The sequence below is a fragment of the Dama dama genome, chromosome 6 (genome assembly GCF_033118175.1).
Source record: "Dama dama isolate Ldn47 chromosome 6, ASM3311817v1, whole genome shotgun sequence".
Lineage (NCBI taxonomy): Eukaryota > Metazoa > Chordata > Mammalia > Artiodactyla > Cervidae > Dama > Dama dama.
This window is the reverse complement of record NC_083686.1, coordinates 29,741,693-29,759,219: the sequence shown is the minus strand read 5'-3', so window position 1 is coordinate 29,759,219 and position 17,527 is coordinate 29,741,693. Positions and strand designations below refer to the sequence as shown.

General features: G+C 39.6%; 1 long non-coding RNA gene across 1 annotated transcript in view; it reads left to right on the top strand.

The window, feature by feature from the left end:
• Window positions 1–428: 428 nt before the first annotated feature.
• Window positions 429–17,527, top strand: part of LOC133058822 (uncharacterized) — a 35,606-nt gene continuing 18,507 nt past the window's right edge. Inside the window, exon 1 of the long non-coding RNA XR_009693393.1 lies at window positions 429–526. This is a non-coding gene — a long non-coding RNA (uncharacterized LOC133058822). The remainder of the gene's footprint in view (window positions 527–17,527) is intronic.

The following is a 17,527-nucleotide window of genomic DNA, read 5'->3' as shown; positions in this document are numbered from 1 at the left end:
CCTTCCTGAAAGTAGAGAAGTCTCTCATATTGGCAGATAAAAGAAAACTCAGTGTGAAAAGGGATTCAAATTTTTCTTAGTCTTGCTAAAATTCTGGTAGCTGCTTTGACACATATAGTTTGCTGGACTGTAGGGCAAAGCAAATGCAAAATATTTCAAAAAGGAAAGAGTATTTTTTTTTAATTTCAAAAAAGTATTTGTAAAAGCACTAAAATTTATAGTTTTCTAAAGCCACAATTAACCAAAATTTTATTTTTTATATCTTTTAATAAAATTTTAGACTTAAATGACTTTAAAACCAATCACAAATTTGAAAATAAATTGTTCTAAAACAAATATAATCCCAACGTATATCCTGATTATTGGCTGCTTTGTTCTGCCCTGTACTGTTGTGTAAATGTTTGATGAAGCCACAGTTCATTTATTTACTTTTCTTTGATCTCTACACCAGCTCAATATGTTTGTGTTTCTGTTTTCCTTGTGACTTAGCATTTGCACTGCTTGGCCCTAGAGTTTTGCTGAACAGGTGAGTTTGACCCTTTTTGGCGGGCAAAGAGAAATGTGGGTAACCCAGGCCCAAGTAGGTTGTGACAGAATAGAAGGAAATCCCAGGGTCTTTTTTAAAAAACTGAGGTATAATTTGTATACAGTGGTCTGTAACTTTTAAGCAAACATTTAAAAGTATGTAGACATGCATTTAACTACCTCCTGTCAAAATACAGAATGTTTGCAGTATCTCAGAAGGCTGTTAGATGTGCCTGTCCTGACATGACTGACTCAGAAGGATGACCACTTTTCTCATTTACTTCATCATAAATTAGTTGTGACAGGAGAGCCATTTTTCAGTGTTTTTCACAGAAGGCATCATGAATGGGAATGACTGACAAAGTCTGGGCATTGAGAGTTTTCAAATTCCTTGGGATGACGTACATAACAGGTGTGGTGAGTCCATCGTTTCCTAAAGACAGAGACATTCCCAACTGGTTCTACTCAGTTCCAGACTGGTCAGGGGGCAGAGCTTTCCCTTAGCTATCCATAGGATGTGCAAATTGCCCACATCAAGTCCCACACATCTTAAGAGTGTCCAGGTTGTTTAGATGGTTAATTTTCAGAGGCAAAGTGTCAGTGTGGGGTACACATTAAGAATAACTCATCATGGCATCTTTTTCTCTCTGTTCCAGACCTCAAAGTTCCTACTCCCTCTTTGAAAGGTTCCCCAGTCCTGGACCGCATCCAGGTCCGGTCTCCATCTCTACTTGTCTCTATCTCATCTCCATGCATGCTAACTCTTTGGGGAGAAAAAAAGCTAAGCTAGATGCATGCACCCATACTTCTTCTATCTCACACTTAATCCAAGGGGTGTTGGGTCTCCGTTTCTGCCCCTGCACTAAGGGAAGATAATAGTGATCCCAGAGATCATTTCATACTAGTAAGTACAATTTACCTTACTCTGAGAAAGTTGTGTATGATTCCATTATATAGATGTATTCCAATTGGTACAATATTTTAATATTTTAAATAATGCTGTGTAAATATCTTTGTATATGTCTTTCCTCTCACGTATCAATAAATATTCAGGATAAATTCCTAGAAGAAATTTCTGAGTTAAAGATGTATATACTTAGAATTTAATTTTGATAGTGCCAAATTTCTCTCAATAGAGCTGGTACCAATTTATACACTCCTACCAGCAATGTGTGGATATTCCTTTTTATACTTGTTGAAACTGAAAAAATTATTTTTTGCTTATAATATTTTTGCTATGTGGAAATTAAAAAATTTTATGTACTTTATCAGTTTTTAATGATTTCCAGATTGTGTGTTATTATTGGTAAGGCCCTCCCTAATCTGAGTCTCTTCTTTATAGTTTTTTAATGTTTAAAACTTTTATGAATATTTATAATGGTATAAATGATATGACATAATTTTTAATAGATAGCTATCCCACTTGTTCTAAAGCCATTTACTTAATAATACATCTCCCAGTGATGTTATATGCCAACTTTACACTAAATTCCCTAACATATTTATGTCTGTTTCTAGACCTTCTAGTCTGTTTATTCATCTGTCACTCATTCAGTGGCACCACACTATTTTAATTGGTAAAGTTTCAAAATAAATATAATTTTGGTAGGCTGGTTCACCTCTTATTGTTACTTTTATATTTTTTAGAGTTTCCCAGGCTTTTGGCTTTTTTTTCTTTTCCATATGCACTTTTTAAATATACCTCACTGTTTTTCCAACAAAAATTCTGATGATATTTTTATTGGAATCATATTAAATTATAGATTTAAATTAGGAAGAATTGCTGTCTTCATGGTGTTGAATCTTCCTAATTATGAACTTGATATTCAGTTTCATGTATTCAAGGTTATTTTTTGTATTCCTTAGTAGTGTTTCAAAATTTTCTTCAAAGTTCTTGCACACTTCTTGTCAAGTTTGTTCTTAAGTATTTTGCAATATTCTGTTATTATTGTAAATGGAATTTAATCTTCCTTTATATTTTTAAACTGTTGTTTGTATTAACACATATGAAGGCAATTAATACTTATATATTAATTTTGTAACCATTCAAATTGCTGATTTCTCTTTTAGTTTCAGTTAATTTTTGTTCCTCCTTCAAGCTAAAATGATTGTTAGATGATCTACAAATTATAATGTTTACCTCCTGCTTTGCTATTTTTATACCTAATTTCTTCTGTTGGCCAATTTCATTGGCTATTGTCTCCTCCAGAACATTATTAGATACTAATGATAGGGATGGTCATCTTTGAGCTAACATATTTAAATCTGTGTAAAGTGATCAAAAAGGCTGTAAAATATGCTTCCTTAAAAACACCACAGAGAATATGTTTTTAGAAAGGAAATTACATGAAGTAAAATTGCTTCCTGAAAGGATATCTTATATGTTTGAATCTTTCATGTATTTGTTCAAGTGAATCTTCTCAGGAATATCTTCCCTGACCACCTATTTTAAATCGCATCTGCCCCCTTCCACCCCTAGTCCTTTTCATTCCCTTCCTTCATCATGTTATCATAGTCCCAAAGCTACTGCATGTTTCCTTCCACTGGAAACAATAGAAGGGATTTTCAACCTTCTTTTCATTTACCTATCTTTAGCACTCTATCTTTAGCACCTAGAACAATACCTGGCACATAGTAATGTCTAATAAATACTTGATGGATGACACTTCCTAAGACAATCCAGGAGAGGTGCTAAATAGCTTTGCTTTCCTCCAGTTAGATGTCAGTATAGAATAGGAATTACCCAAAGATCTAGGTGAGATTTACATTTTGTTGTGACATCCTCATGATTTGAATTTCTGTTATATTTCTTCTTCTCCATAGTAGTGAACAATAAATGAGTGTCTTCATATCCCAGTGGGTGCGGGAAGAAAAGGGCCAGGCGGTGGTAGCTGTAAAGACAAGAATAGGCAGGAATTCCCATAGAGCTCTGACTGGCATCTGTTTTGAAGAACAAAATTATTTTTCATCTCTTTTGTAGCAATAATCACAAAAGTATTTCACTAGAAAGTGTTCACCAGGAGGACTTGAACTTCACAGGACAATCCTAATATTGCTCAAAACAGATGTTCTTTTCTTTGAATCTAATTTACCATTAAAATTAAACACAGGAAAGTTCTGTTACTAAAACAGGGAAAGACTTCATCTCTAAAAGAGACAAGTCATGCCCAGAATGTAACTATGATTACTAAGAAAAAGAAAAGGAGGGAGGAAGGCAGAAGGAAGGGAGAGAAAGCTTGTGAGGCTTAAACAAATTAGCTGGCAATATTCTGGGCAAGTTCTGTTGGAAAATTATTCTAGTAGCCTCAATGTGGGAAAATGAGTTGCTCAACATGACTGCTAAAAATACAGCAAGCAGAAAGACGAGGTTACTGCGTGCTGGCACATTTGCTGGGCTAGTGCTTGGTCATTTGTTCTGAGGTCTAGCTCTGGGAGACTGTCGATGCCTCTTCTTTGAGTTTGCTCACCACAGGTTGAAGATTAGCCTGGACCTGGAGGACATGGAATGAGGCTAAATTCAAATGTAGAAATTGGGGATCTCCAGTTCAGAGGCGCTTTTCACTTTTGTGCTATTATTGACACCATAGCTAAGCTAACTTTAGACTAGCATTCCTATCTCACCTGATAGGAAAATAGGAAGTTACTGCATTTAGATGGAAATCATGAGTGTCAGTGTGCTATTAACAATGTTTTCAGATAAAAATGGCAAGAGCCACATGTTATGATCTTAAGTGGATTTCAAATCAGTCTCTTGTTCACTGGGACTAGTCTTTTCTCTCCTTGGTACTGTGATTCCTGTTAATATATTCCTTTCCTTCCTTCCATTCCATCCCAGATGGAAATGAAGGGCAGACCTCATCAGTAGAGTAAAGGAAACTGAATCCCATCTTTTGTCTCTCATTTCAATCAGAGGCAAGATGAAAGACCTTCCTATTCTTCTGTTTTTAAAAAATATTTTATTTAACTTTTTTGCCGCACCATGCAGCATGTGGGATCTTAGTTCCCCAACTAGGGATTGAACTTGTGCCTGCTGCAGTGGAAGCAGAGTCTTAACCACTGGGTCATCTGGGAAATCCCTACTATTCTTTATAAGGTATTTCATGATCTTCACATCTTCCTGCTTTCCTCCTTGCTCCTTTCACAGAAGAAGCCTGGCCTCTGCCAGTCTCTTGAATATGCCAAGCACACTTGTTCCAGGGACTTTACCCTGATGGTTGCCCTGCTTGGGGTGCTTTCCCCCTAGATCTTTTCATGGCTCATTCCAGCACTTCCTCAGGTTTCTTCTCAAATGTCACCTTATTAAACACGCCTTAGCTGACTACCCTAACCACCTGCCTCTCTGCTCCACGATTCCCCTCACGCTGTGTTTATTGTATAAATTATGACAAAGTATGTATTTGTTTGTAGTCTTCCTACACTAGACTGTAAACTCCACTGTCTTCCTACACTAGACTGTAAACTCCACCAGAGCAGAGACTTGTTTTCCTTACCACTATGTTCTCAGTGCCTAGAATGGTTTCTGGAAAACGAAGCAGATGCTTGAAAAACACTGATCGAATGACTAAAAGAATTTTTAAACCTTGGCACTTTACTGTACAAATTTGTTTTTGTTTTCTGTAATGTACTTGATTCTTCTGTAGCATATGGGAATGTACTTGTCATTTAGCATTAGCAATCATTTATGTCTGTGAAATGTTTTATAAATGTGAACAAAATATAATAGGATATTTGTAAAGATTCTGTAGGAAGGTGGTTAGTAAAAAATGATCCTGACGTTCTTAGAGTATATACTTTTAATTGTGGTTTCTGTCTTTTTTTGCCCATCACACTCAATGTTAGGTAGACAAAGATAGACCAAAATAAGATACTCAGTTCTTCATTATCCATGCTAATGAACAAATTGTAACTATTTTGCTTGCATTTGTTTCTATACTTTTCCTCAGTTAAAGAAGATCAGTATTTTGGTTGACAAAGTTTGGTTATAGACTATAAAAGGGAAAAAGTAAATATGAAATAATAAGCATTGTGGCAGATGGGTTTGTTATGTATTATACTTGATGATGCCCAAGAATTTGAAAGCAAGATTTTTTACGGATCACTCTTCCCCTGTTTTTTCTCCAATTTCCAATAAAAATAGATAATTAAGTTTTTTTTTGTACATTAACAAAATAATTATTATCTTGCAAGTATACTGAATGATTATGCATTATTGAGAAAAATCAGTGCAAATGTAAGTATTTATGTTAATCAAGTGTGAGTTTCAGGAAAATGCCTGTTTAGATAGAATGGGCCTCTTTTTGCCTCATTACTTAGAAAAACCTTGATAAGGAAAAACAAGATTTTAGAAGCTCTAAGAAAAAAGGATGCATTCTATGGAGGAAAAATAGCTTGAGGAATGATTTGAATATAGGAGCACTGTGTTTCCGTGAATGGGTTCTGGAAGTTAGCCAACACGTTATGGGCTCTCAAAATGCATGAAATCCTTGTTAAATGTACAGTTGGCATTTATTAATTTATTCATTAATTCATTCATTCTTCATTTACTTATCAGACACTATTGAATGTCCACTGTGCTCCAGATTCTTTTTTTTTTTTTTTTTTACTGAAGTATAGTTGATTTGCAATGTTTCGTTAGTTTCTGGTGTAGGACACAGTGATTCCCTGGTTGAGGAAGGGCCTCTTGGGATCCAACTGTTTCTATAAAGACTTTCAACTTATCTTTGTTTCAGCCACACTGAAGGACAGATTCAAAATTTTTGGAGCATAAATCTTATGTAACTTAGAGGTTCCGCTTTAAGAAAAAGAATACAAAATTAGTTACTTGGCTTTGGTAGAGCCTATATAAGAGAGTAAACCTTGATTGACTTCCCTCCCTTTTACTCTCATAGGTACTAGTGCCTTCAATTTCAGAGTGGTTCCAGTGTTGAATGGTGAATTAAATGGTTTCTGTGCAGCTACTTAAATCTCTGCTCAGCAAAATCAGTTTCATTGGTCCATATACTTTCTACTTTTGTTTATTTTGTTAACTTATGTATGTATGCAAGCTCAGTCATGTCCTACTCTTTGTGACCCTATGGACTGTGGCTGCCAGGCTCCTCTGTCCATGGGATTTCCCAGGCAAGAATACTGGAATGGGTTGCCATTTCCTATTCCAGAGGATCTTCTTTCACTCATTTATAATTATTTTTCGGGTTGGTATCATTTTCTTGTAAGTTTTTAGGAGGGAGCTGAGCAAAACGAGATTGTTTAATCTGACAAGCTTAAACAGATCTTCCCTAAACTCATCTTGGAGTTGGAAGAAATCTCAAAAATCATCTAGTTCAGGGATTCTTAACCTAAATCTTAAGATTTGTGACTTACCTCCTAAAATTTGGAAAACTCAGTAGTGGCCACAGGACTGGAAAAGATCCGTTTTCATTCCAATCCCTAAGAAAGGTAATGCCAAAGAATGCTCAAACTACTGCACAATTGCACTCATCTCACATACTAGTAAAGTAATGCTCAAAATTCTCCAAGCCAGGCTTCAGCAATATGTGAACCGTGAACTTCCAGATGGTCAAGCTGGTTTTAGAAAAGGCAGAAGAACCAGAGATCAAATTGCCAACATCCACAGGATCATCAAAAAAGCAAGAGAGTTCCAGAAAAACATCTATTCCTGCTTTATTGACTATGCCAAAGCCTTTGACTGTGTGGATCACAATATACTGTGGAAAATTCTTCAGAAGATGGGAATACCAGACCATTTGACCTGCCTCTTGAGAAACCTGTATGCAGGTCAAGAAGCAACAGTTAGGACTGGACTGAACAACAGACTGGTTCCAAATAGGAAAAGGAGTACGTCAAGGCTGTATGTTGTCACCCTGCTTATTTAACTTATATGCAGAGTACATCATGAGAAACGCTGGGCTGGATGAAGCATAAGCTGGAATCAAGATTGCCAGGAGAAATATCAATAACCTCAGATATGCAGATGACACCACCCTTATGGCAGAAAGTGAAGAAGAACTAAAGAGCCTCTTGATGAAAGTGAAAGAAGAGAGTGAAAAAGTTGGCTTACAGCTCAACATTCAGAAAACTAAGATCATGGCATCCGGTCCCACCACTTCATGGCAAATAGATGGGGAAAACAGTGGAAACAGTGGCTGACTTTATTTTGGGGGGCTCCAAAATCACTGCAGATGGTGATGGCAGCCATGAAATTAAAAGACACTTACTTCTTGGAAGGAAAGTTATGACCAACCTAGACAGCATATTAAACACCAGAGACATTACTTTGCCAACAAAGGTCTGTCTAGTCAAGGCTATGGTTTTTCCAATAGTCATGTATGGATGTGAGAGTTGGACCATTAAGAAAGCTGAGCACCAAAGAATTGATGCTTTTGAACTGTGGTGTTGGAGAAGACTTTGGAGAGTCCCTTGGACTGCAAGGAGATCCAACCAGTCCATCCTAAAGGAGATCAGTCCTGGGTGTCCATTGGAAGGACTGATGTTGAAGCTGAAACTCCAATACTTTGGCCACCTCATGTGGAGAGCTGACTCATTTGAAAAGACCCTGAAGCTGGGAAAGACTGAGGGCAGGAGGAGAAGGGGATGACAGAGGATGAGATGGTTGGATGGCATCACCGGCTCAATGGACTTGGGTTTAGGTGGACTCCGGAAGCTGGTGATGGACAGAGAGGCCTGGCGTGCTGCGGTTCATGGGATCGCAAAGAGTCGGACACAACTGAGTGACTGAACTGAACTGAACCTCCTAAAATTATGTGCAGAATTTTGTATGAAAGTGTTCGTATTTTTTTTTTCCTAGGGAGAAGATCTATACCTCTTATCAGAGTCTCAAAAGTTAATATCCCTTGATATTCATAGTTGAGGGAGCTATGGTTAAGAGAGACAGATGTCAGACATCTCCTTGATTCTATGGATCTGACAATAGAACAGCCTTGATTCTTAAAGAGGTCAATCAAAGGAGGAATGTTTCAAGCTGTGAGATTTCATACTCCAGTTTTCCTAAACACATGCCAGTCCTCTCTCTTGAGTATGTAAATATGGACCTATGCAGAATTTTTGTTCTTGCTTAGTTGAAACCCTTTTCTCTTATTTAATGAGAGTTTTGTCTTCCTTTGTGAAGAAGTCATATTCCTTGAGAAAATGATGTACATGGTCATAAATCAAGTCACCTTAACTGTACTTATCCCAGGTTTGGTCATTCCGGGAGGCCTGTGTCTCAGGCTTCTTTAAATTTGCAAGGTCTCTAGAAGTCTATCTACAAAAGGGGCTGAGCAGCCTGCTCGGCAATAACTCACCCTGAAGAAATAAGGGCTGGAGGTGGCCGGGGGTTGGTGGGGGTGGGATACTTTGGGGGCACATTGACGATGCTTTCTTCGTCTCATACTCTGTCCAGTCCCCACACATCCTTGTCTGAGTGCTAGGGAGGGCCTGTGGAACATTGGAAGAACAAAGTGTTGCTGTTTTGAGATCTGCGTAATAATTTATGAAGGAAGTTGTGGAGATCTACCCCCTAATCTCGGCTTCCCTGGTGGCTCAGTGGTAAAGAATCTGCCTGCGGTGCAGGAGCTGCAGGAGACGCGAGTTCGATCCCTGGGTTGGGATCCTGGGTTGGGATCCTCCCTTCGAGGAGGGCATGACAACCCACTCTAGTATTCTTGCCTGGAGAATCCCATGGACAGAGAAGCCTGGCAGGTTACAGCCCATAGGGTCGCAAAGAGTCATACACGACTGAAGTGACTTAGCCCATAGGCACATCCCCTACTTTGATGGAATTGTGACGTAATGTTTGTTCTTTATCAGCTTTCAGGTGCTTCTATGGCAGAGCTGAAGCTCTCAGTGGCTTTGGCAGTCATCTCGGGGAGCCAGGACTGCAGAAAGGTGGTTGTCAGTTGTTCATTGTTGAGAACTCTGGTATTTAGAGACTCTTTCTGGGGAGAGAAGGGGGCTTTTTGAGTCTTGTAATTGCTAGGCATTCCTGTTCCAAACCTATGATTTGGTCAAGGCAGGGAAAACCTGAGCACATATGCAATGTGTTAGGACACCTAGGGCTGTAGAAGAGATATGTCCTTTTGTACGTTGAATTTCAGGCATGCTATTCCTTTAAAAAGTCTGTAGCCAGGATGGTGTCCAGGTATTATCAAACCCTCAGGTCCAATGATGACAGGATTTGAATTTCACCAAAAGGAAGTGCTGACATTTGATGGTGGACCATTTTTCCACAGAAGCCAGGCTGCCCGCAAGTCATTGTATGTCACTGCCTGGAGACAGCCTCCTCTGTGGGTACCGCCTTTATGGGAAGCAGAAAGAAGAAGTGAAGTGCAAGGGCTATGGGCTGTTCCCACAGCTGAGCGATGCTGACAGTCTTCTCCGGTGGGATTGATATATTGATCTGCTCTCTGGAGGGCAGTGACCTCCTAGTGGGAGAAATCTGGCTAATCCCTCAGCTTCTCTGACAGCAGGTCCGGAAGGATCCTGTTGCCAGGAATCGAAGGTAGTTGTTACCTTGACAGCAGGAATGCAGCATGCGTGCGTCTCTCCGGTCCCCTTGTGGTCCTTCGCTGTAACACTTGTGTGTTTATACCTGGGCAGGGCTCAGGAAGGTAGAGCCCTCGGGTAGCCCCCATGGCTGCCACCTGCCCTCTTCAGGAGGCCGGGCCAGGCCCGCTGGGGTCAGCATGCAGTCTCTTTTTGCCGCCCTCTCAGACAGCACCTGATGGGACTGCGTAAGCCGGAGGGGCATCTCTCATTGAAGCCAGCATGATCCCTGATACAGGCAAAGTGCTGGGTGAGTAAAGGCACCTGCACTTTCAATAAACCAATCAGCTGAGATGCTTCTCCACGTAGGACATGTGAGAGTATGGCTAGCTGCCCTTTCCACCATGTTTCTGGGCATTACTGCATCAGAATTATCTCCAGTGTTTCTGCTGCTCCTGCCTTTCCCTCTTTCATTATTTTCCTTTATTCATATAGTCACATACTTTGTAAATTAAGGACTGCTTGTATTATGGGCTTTTAAGTGTCTGGGAGTGATTGGGGGGGGGGGCTTTTTAGATTTGGGGCCAGCTCTGACATCACTGTTAAGGCTCAGCTCCTCCTCATCTCACCTGGATTTATATCCACTGTCATCCCTGCTTCAGGTGTCACGTCTCCCCTTAGACCATCAGGCTTCAGGCTAAAATTCTGGTTATTACATGAAGTTTCATTTAAAACAGGCTCAAGTTTCACATGTTTCTCATTGTTTGCAATTGAAGCAATTGTCATTATGATGTATCATAAGTGGATATATTTGGTCATTTGCAGTTTCTTCTTTGTTTTCCTCTTCCCTTCCCATTCCCCTTTTTAACCAAAAAAATTCCTCTTATAAGATTCCCTATCTTAGAAGTATACAAAAACGTTGGGAAGAATGATCTAATTCAGACGTGTGTTTTATTTAATCATGATTTTCTTCCTCTGAAGCATGAGCTTCCCTTGTAGCTCAGGTGGTAAAATCTGCCTGCAATGCAGGAGACCAGGGTTTGATCCCTGGGTCGGGAAAATGCCCTGAAGAAGGGAATGGCAGCCCACTCCAGTCTTCTGGCCTGGGAAATCCCATGGACAGAGGAGCCTGACAGGCTACAGTCCATGGAGTCACCAAGAGTTGGATACGAATGAGCAACTAAACACATTCTCTGAAGCACAGAGTTTTTCATAAACGTGCTGTCTTTCACAGTAGCAAGTGATGGTGACTTGAACATCTCAGCTTTTCCCACCCTGGGAGCACAAGCATTCACGTCTCAATTCCTCTATGCCTCACCTACCCATCACGGTTAGTGTGAAGCTCCCCTCCTCCATGCACTTGTGGAAACTCCCTCACAAGATGCTTTTCCTTTCATCCATGCTGAGCCCAGCTGGAGCTCATTTCTGAGCCTTCCTATACTGAGAACCACTGCTGCCAAAACCGGGACTCTGCCGTTGCTACTGCAGTCAAGCTGCAGATCCCAGCAAAAGGCTTGGTCCTGCTGCCTCACTGGTGTCAGCCTGTCACAACGCTGCCATCACTGCCTTGGTGTGGTTCTCATCTCAGACACCACAGCCAATGGAACATCATTTGCAAAGTGAGAGAAAGAATGCTTCCTTGCTCTATGTGAATGGTGAAGACAAAGGGTTCTAGAATAGGCTTGCTTAGCCGTAAAGCACGGTGAGTTAGATAGACAGTGCTGTCCCCCTGACTTGAATGGCATTGCTCCTGCTGCAGCCAGAACTTCCACCTGGTTGGAACTCTGATGTTGCAGCTGTCTTTGAGCCTGGTAAGTTGGGACTTTGCGGCCACCAACACCTTCTCGTTTGGGATCCTTGCTAATAGCTCCACCAATTTTGTTTTGGAGAATGAAAAGCTGTTTTTTTCCTTCAGTTTGGGGAATGGTGCAGAGGCCTTGGCCCTAAAGTTCCTCAGTTGTGAGCCATATGTTAATTCATATGCACAGGGCTCCAACATGCTGCTGGAACACCTGGGTGCTCCTCGGTTCTGCTGTGAGCTGCTAAATTCTCTGCCCTCCACTTGGGTCCTTTTGCTGAATTTACTGTACCAGGCATTTAGCTCCCTTTGGTAAATTTTCTGTTGTCTCTTGTTGTTTCTGATTTTACTTGAGTTTCCCTCAGTTAAACAGACATAGTTGTATATGTGTGAAACCTAACTGGGGTCAGGATTTAACTATTTGCCCAGAAGGATACACAGTCTCAAGTAACTGAGTTTATTTCAGTAAATTCTGTGTCTGAAGGAGGGGATAAGGATGGTAGATGTCCTCTTATTCTCCCTAACTTGGATGTGTCTGAATCTTGGCTCCGGCCCAGCATCTGCACTCAGTCATCGTTCAGGTTTCAAACATTTCATTTACATATGGCTCCCCCTGCAACAGGACACTGTATCCTCTCAGCCCCCTCTCTCCTCCCATGCTCTATCTAACCATGACTTTGACATCTCCCCTCTCCCCAAACTGCCTGCTCAGAATAGCCACCAGACCGCTCCATGTTCCTTGCATTTACCAATGGCTGGTCAATCTCTTTCCTGTGGCCTTATTTCTCTTTTCTCAGAAGAGAGTATACATTATCTATCAATACTTTCCCTACCTCACAGTATGTAATTGTCTATTTTCACAACTTTTCCCACCTCAGTTGTGCAGTTGAAATGATAAACTATTTCACACATTCAGAAAATTACATTGAAGTAAAAAACTTTCAAATATTCAGGAATTTATAGAAATGAATATAACAGATACCATTAACCATCTCTTTTTTTAAAATTTATTTTTATTAGTTGGAGGCTAATTACTGTACAATATTGTAGTGGTTTTTGCCATACATTGACATGAATCAGCCATGGATTTACATGTGTTCCCCATCCTGATCCCCCCTCCCACCTCCCTTCCCATCCCATCCCTCTTGGTCTTCCCAGTGCACCAGCCCTGAGCACTTGTCTCATACATCCAACCTGGGCTGGTGATCTGTTTCACACTTGATGATATACATGCTTCAATGCTATTCTCTCAGATCATCGCCTTCTTCCACGGAGTCCCAAAGTCTGTTCTATACATTTGTGTCTCTTTTTCTGTCCTGCATATAGGGTTATCGTTACTATCTTTTAAAATTCCATATATATGCATTAGTATACTGTGTTGGTGTTTATCTTTCTGGCTTACTTCACTCTGTATAATGGGCTCCAGTTTCATCCATCTCATTAGAACTGGTTCAAATGTATTCTTTTTAATGGCTGAGTAATATTCCATTGTGTATATGTATCATAGCTTTCTTATCCATTCATCTGCTGATGGGCATCTAGGTTGCTTCCATGTCCTGGCTATTATAAACAGTGCTGCGATGAACATTGGGGTGCACGTGTCTCTTTCAGATCTGGTTTCCTCAGTGTGTATGCCCAGGAGTGGGATTGCTGGGTCATATGGCAATATTCTATGCCAAAAGTTCTATTTCCAGTTTTTTAAGGAATCTCCACACTGTTCTCCATAGCGACTGTACTAGTTTGCATTCCCACCAACAGTGTAAGAGGGTTCCCTTTTCTCCACACCCTTTCCAGCATTTATTGCTTGTAGACTTTCGGATAGCAGCCATTCTGACTGGCATGTAGTGGTACCTCATTGTGGTTTTGATTTGCATTTCTCTGATAGTGAGTGATGTTGAGCATCTTTTCATGTGTTTGTTAGCCATCTGTATGTCTTCTTTGGAGAAATGTCTGTTTAGTTCTTTGGCCCACTTTTTGATTGGGTCATTTATTTTTGTGGAATTGAGCTGCAGGAGTTGCTTGTATATTTTTGAGATTAATCTTTTGTCTGTTTCTTCATTTGCTATTATTTTCCCCCATTCTGAAGGCTGTCTTTTCACCTTACTTATAGTTTCCTTTGTTGTGCAAAAGCTTTTAAGTTTAATTAGGTCCCATTTGTTTAGTTTGCTTTTATTTCCAATATTCTGGGAGGTGGGTCATAGAGGATCTTGCTGTGATTTATGTCAGAGAGTGTTTTGCCAATGTTCTCCTCTAGGTGTTTTATAGTTTCTGGTCTTACATTTGGATCTTTAATCCATTTTGAGTTTACTTTTGTGTACGGTGTTAGAAAGTGTTCTAGTTTCATTATTTTACAAGTGGTTGACCAGTTTTCCCAGCACCACTTGTTAAAGGGGTTGTCTTTTCTCCATTGTATATTCTTGCCTTCTTTGTCAAAGATAAGGTGTCCATAGGTTCGTGGATTTATCTCTGGGCTTTCTATTTTGCTCCATTGATCTATATTTCTGTCTTTGTGCCAGGACCATACTGTCTTGATGACTGTGGCTTTGTAGTAGAGTCTGAAGTCAGGCAGGTTGATTCCTCCAGTTCCATTCTTCTTTCTCAAGATTACTTTGGCTATTCGAGGTTTTTTGTATTTCCATACAAATTGTGAAATTATTTGTTCTAGTTTTGTGAAAAATACCGTTGGTAGCTTGATACGGATTGCATTGAATCAATAGATTGCTTTGGGTAGTATACTCATTTTCACAATATTGATTCTTCCAATCCATGAACACGGTATATTTCTCCATCTGTTTGTGTCCCCTTTGATTTCTTTCATCAGTGTTTTATAGTTTTCTAAATGTAGGTCTTTTGTTTCTTTAGGTAGATATACTCCTAAGTATTTTATTCTCTCTGTTGCAATGGTGAATGGTATTGTTTCCTTAATTTCTCTGTTTTCTCATTGTTAGTGTATAGGAATGCAAGGGATTTCTGTGTGCATTAACCATCTCTTAACAACAGATATTTACATTTTGCCATCTTTGTTTGAGACATTTTGAAATAAATGCAGCAAAGCAGGTATAAAGTCTTCTACTTACTCCCTAGCCCACAACTCCCTAAGTTGCCCAGAAGTAACTATTCCCAAGGTAGATTTTTTTCTGCTTCCCATCAAAGTTTTATGCATTTCATTTACACGTTTGTGTCCATATCAATACATAATGTTATATTATGGGTTTAAAAATTCAATGTATAGTATTATTCAGTACATAACACATTCCAACTTGATTTCTTCATTCAAGCTTAAGTTTTTCAGATTTTTCCCCCATGTTGCTACATTAGATACAATTAATTTGTTTTAACTACTATAAAGATTACATTTGAGACTATACCACAACTGGATATATCCATTTCTTAGTTGATAGGACAATGAGCTACTTTGAATATAGAAGTTCCATTCTTTCCCACTCTTCCACATTTTGTCTTCAGTTCAGTTCAGTTACTCAGTCATGTCCAACGCTGCGACCCCATGGACTTCAGCACGCCAGGCTTCCCTGTCCATCACCAACTCCCAGAGCTTACTCAAATTCATGTCCATCTAGCCAGTGATGCCATCCAACCATCTCATCCTCTCTTGTCCCCTTCTCCTGCATCAGAGTCTTCTCCAATGAGTTGGTTCTTCACATCAAGTGGCTAGAGCATTGGAGTTTCAGCTTTAGCATCAGTCTTTCCAATGAATATTCAGGACTGATTTCCTTTAGGATGGACTAATTTGATCTCCTTGGAGTACAAGGGACTCTCAAGAACCTTTTCCGACACTGTAGTTCAAAAGCATCAGTTCTTCGGTGCTCAGCTTTCTTTATAGCACAACTCTCACATCCATACATGACTTCTGGAAAGATCATAGCTTTGACTGGACGGACCTTTGTCTTACTACCACTTAAAATTTCATTATTACTTCCTAATTCTAATCACTGTAGTTGTTGTTCAGTCATTAACAGGCCATCTGGACAGGCTATCCAGACAGGCCATCAAGTTTAAGGGGAATACCTTGTATTTGCATCTGCCTTCAATGCAGGAGACCCTGTTTCAACTCCTGGGTCGGGAAGATCCACTGAAGAAGGGATAGGCTACTCACTCCAGTATGCTGCTTCCCTGGTGACTCAGCTGGTAAAAGAATCTGCCTACAATGTGGGAGACCTGGGTTCAGTCTCTGGGTTGGGAAGATCCCCTGGAGAAGGGAAAGGCTACCACTCTAGTATTCTGGCCTGGAGAATTCCATGGACTGGATAGTCCGTGGGGTCACAAAGAGTAGGACACAACTGAGAAACTTTAATTTAATTTAATTTTGGCTTAAGGGATTTTAGTGACTGTCTTCATTCTCATAACTCCTGTATTGTATCACTGCTCCCTTGGGGTATTATTCAGTCAAATACACACAGATGTTATTGAAAAAAACATGGTTTATTATTTTCTGGGAAAAATGCTAAGGCTAAAGGTAGTATGGGAACCTCTTCAGAGTGGTTCTTTTTTCCCAACTCTCAAATGATTTGTAGAGATTACTCAAAGATTGGTTATTTAAAGTGTCTCTGGGTGTGTTCAGTCATGTCCTACTCCACGACCCTATGGACTATACCCACCAGGCTCCTCTGTCCATGGGATTCTCCAGGCAAGAATACTGGAGTGGGTTGCCATTTCCTTCTGGGGATCCTCCCAACCCAGGAGTTGAACCTGCATCTGTTGCCCCTGCGTTGGCAGTCAGGTTCTTTATCACTAGCACCACCTAGGAAGCTCTACTAGGACAAAACAGTGACTGTAGTGATTATAGCCAGAGACAGTGGGGGAAATAATGCTAGACACTTGCACACAAGGAAGGCTGTTCATTGTGGATATACTTTAAACAATGATGCACTAACCCTGAGGATGAGCTGAGGGTATGTGTGTTGGTTAATTCCCCAAATCTCAAGTAATCAGCAATGGGTCATTGTCCTTTCACAGTCTGGGTTCATATTTTCTTTACTCTGTGGGAATTTAATTTCTTTCACAGGGACAGAAAATAGCGAGCTATGAGCTTTGGGAAATACTGCATGTCTATGGCTCATAACATTAGTTTTGCACTTACTTTCCAAAACTGCATGCATTATGCAAAGACTTTCCCAGGTGTAAGAACACCTATTATAACACCTAAAATAACATGAAAACATTTTATTGCATTTATACAATAACTATTAAATCTTTGAGGACCATATGTAGACCATATGTAGAACTACACAGTAAAGCAATATAAAGATTTTCATTAAGGGACAAGATAGGAGATCATGTATGTAAACTGGCAGTCTGCTAAGTAAGGAAAATCTGGTCACAAATTCTATGTTAAAATTCATTTTAAGTATGAATTATTTTTTAAGAGAATCAAATCCTATGGTTAATGAATTCCAATAGATTTCTATTGTTCTCTATCTGAATAGGATTATATTTTTGTATATCTTCTTATAGGGACTTTTTCATTTTGACAAACATTTAAAAATAAATATTTGTATTTATGTGTTTTAAATCTTAGTAAGAGATTAGGAATAGATAACCTTATAGAAGTTCTTATAGAGATTTGTTGTGGTAAATTTTCTATATATTTTCTAGAAATAAATCTTTGTTTTTTAAACATTTTGCCAGTTAATGGAAATTTGCACATCATATTACCTCAGCAATGAGTGTAGAAATCTAAAAATAAAATTCCAAAAACAGAACCTG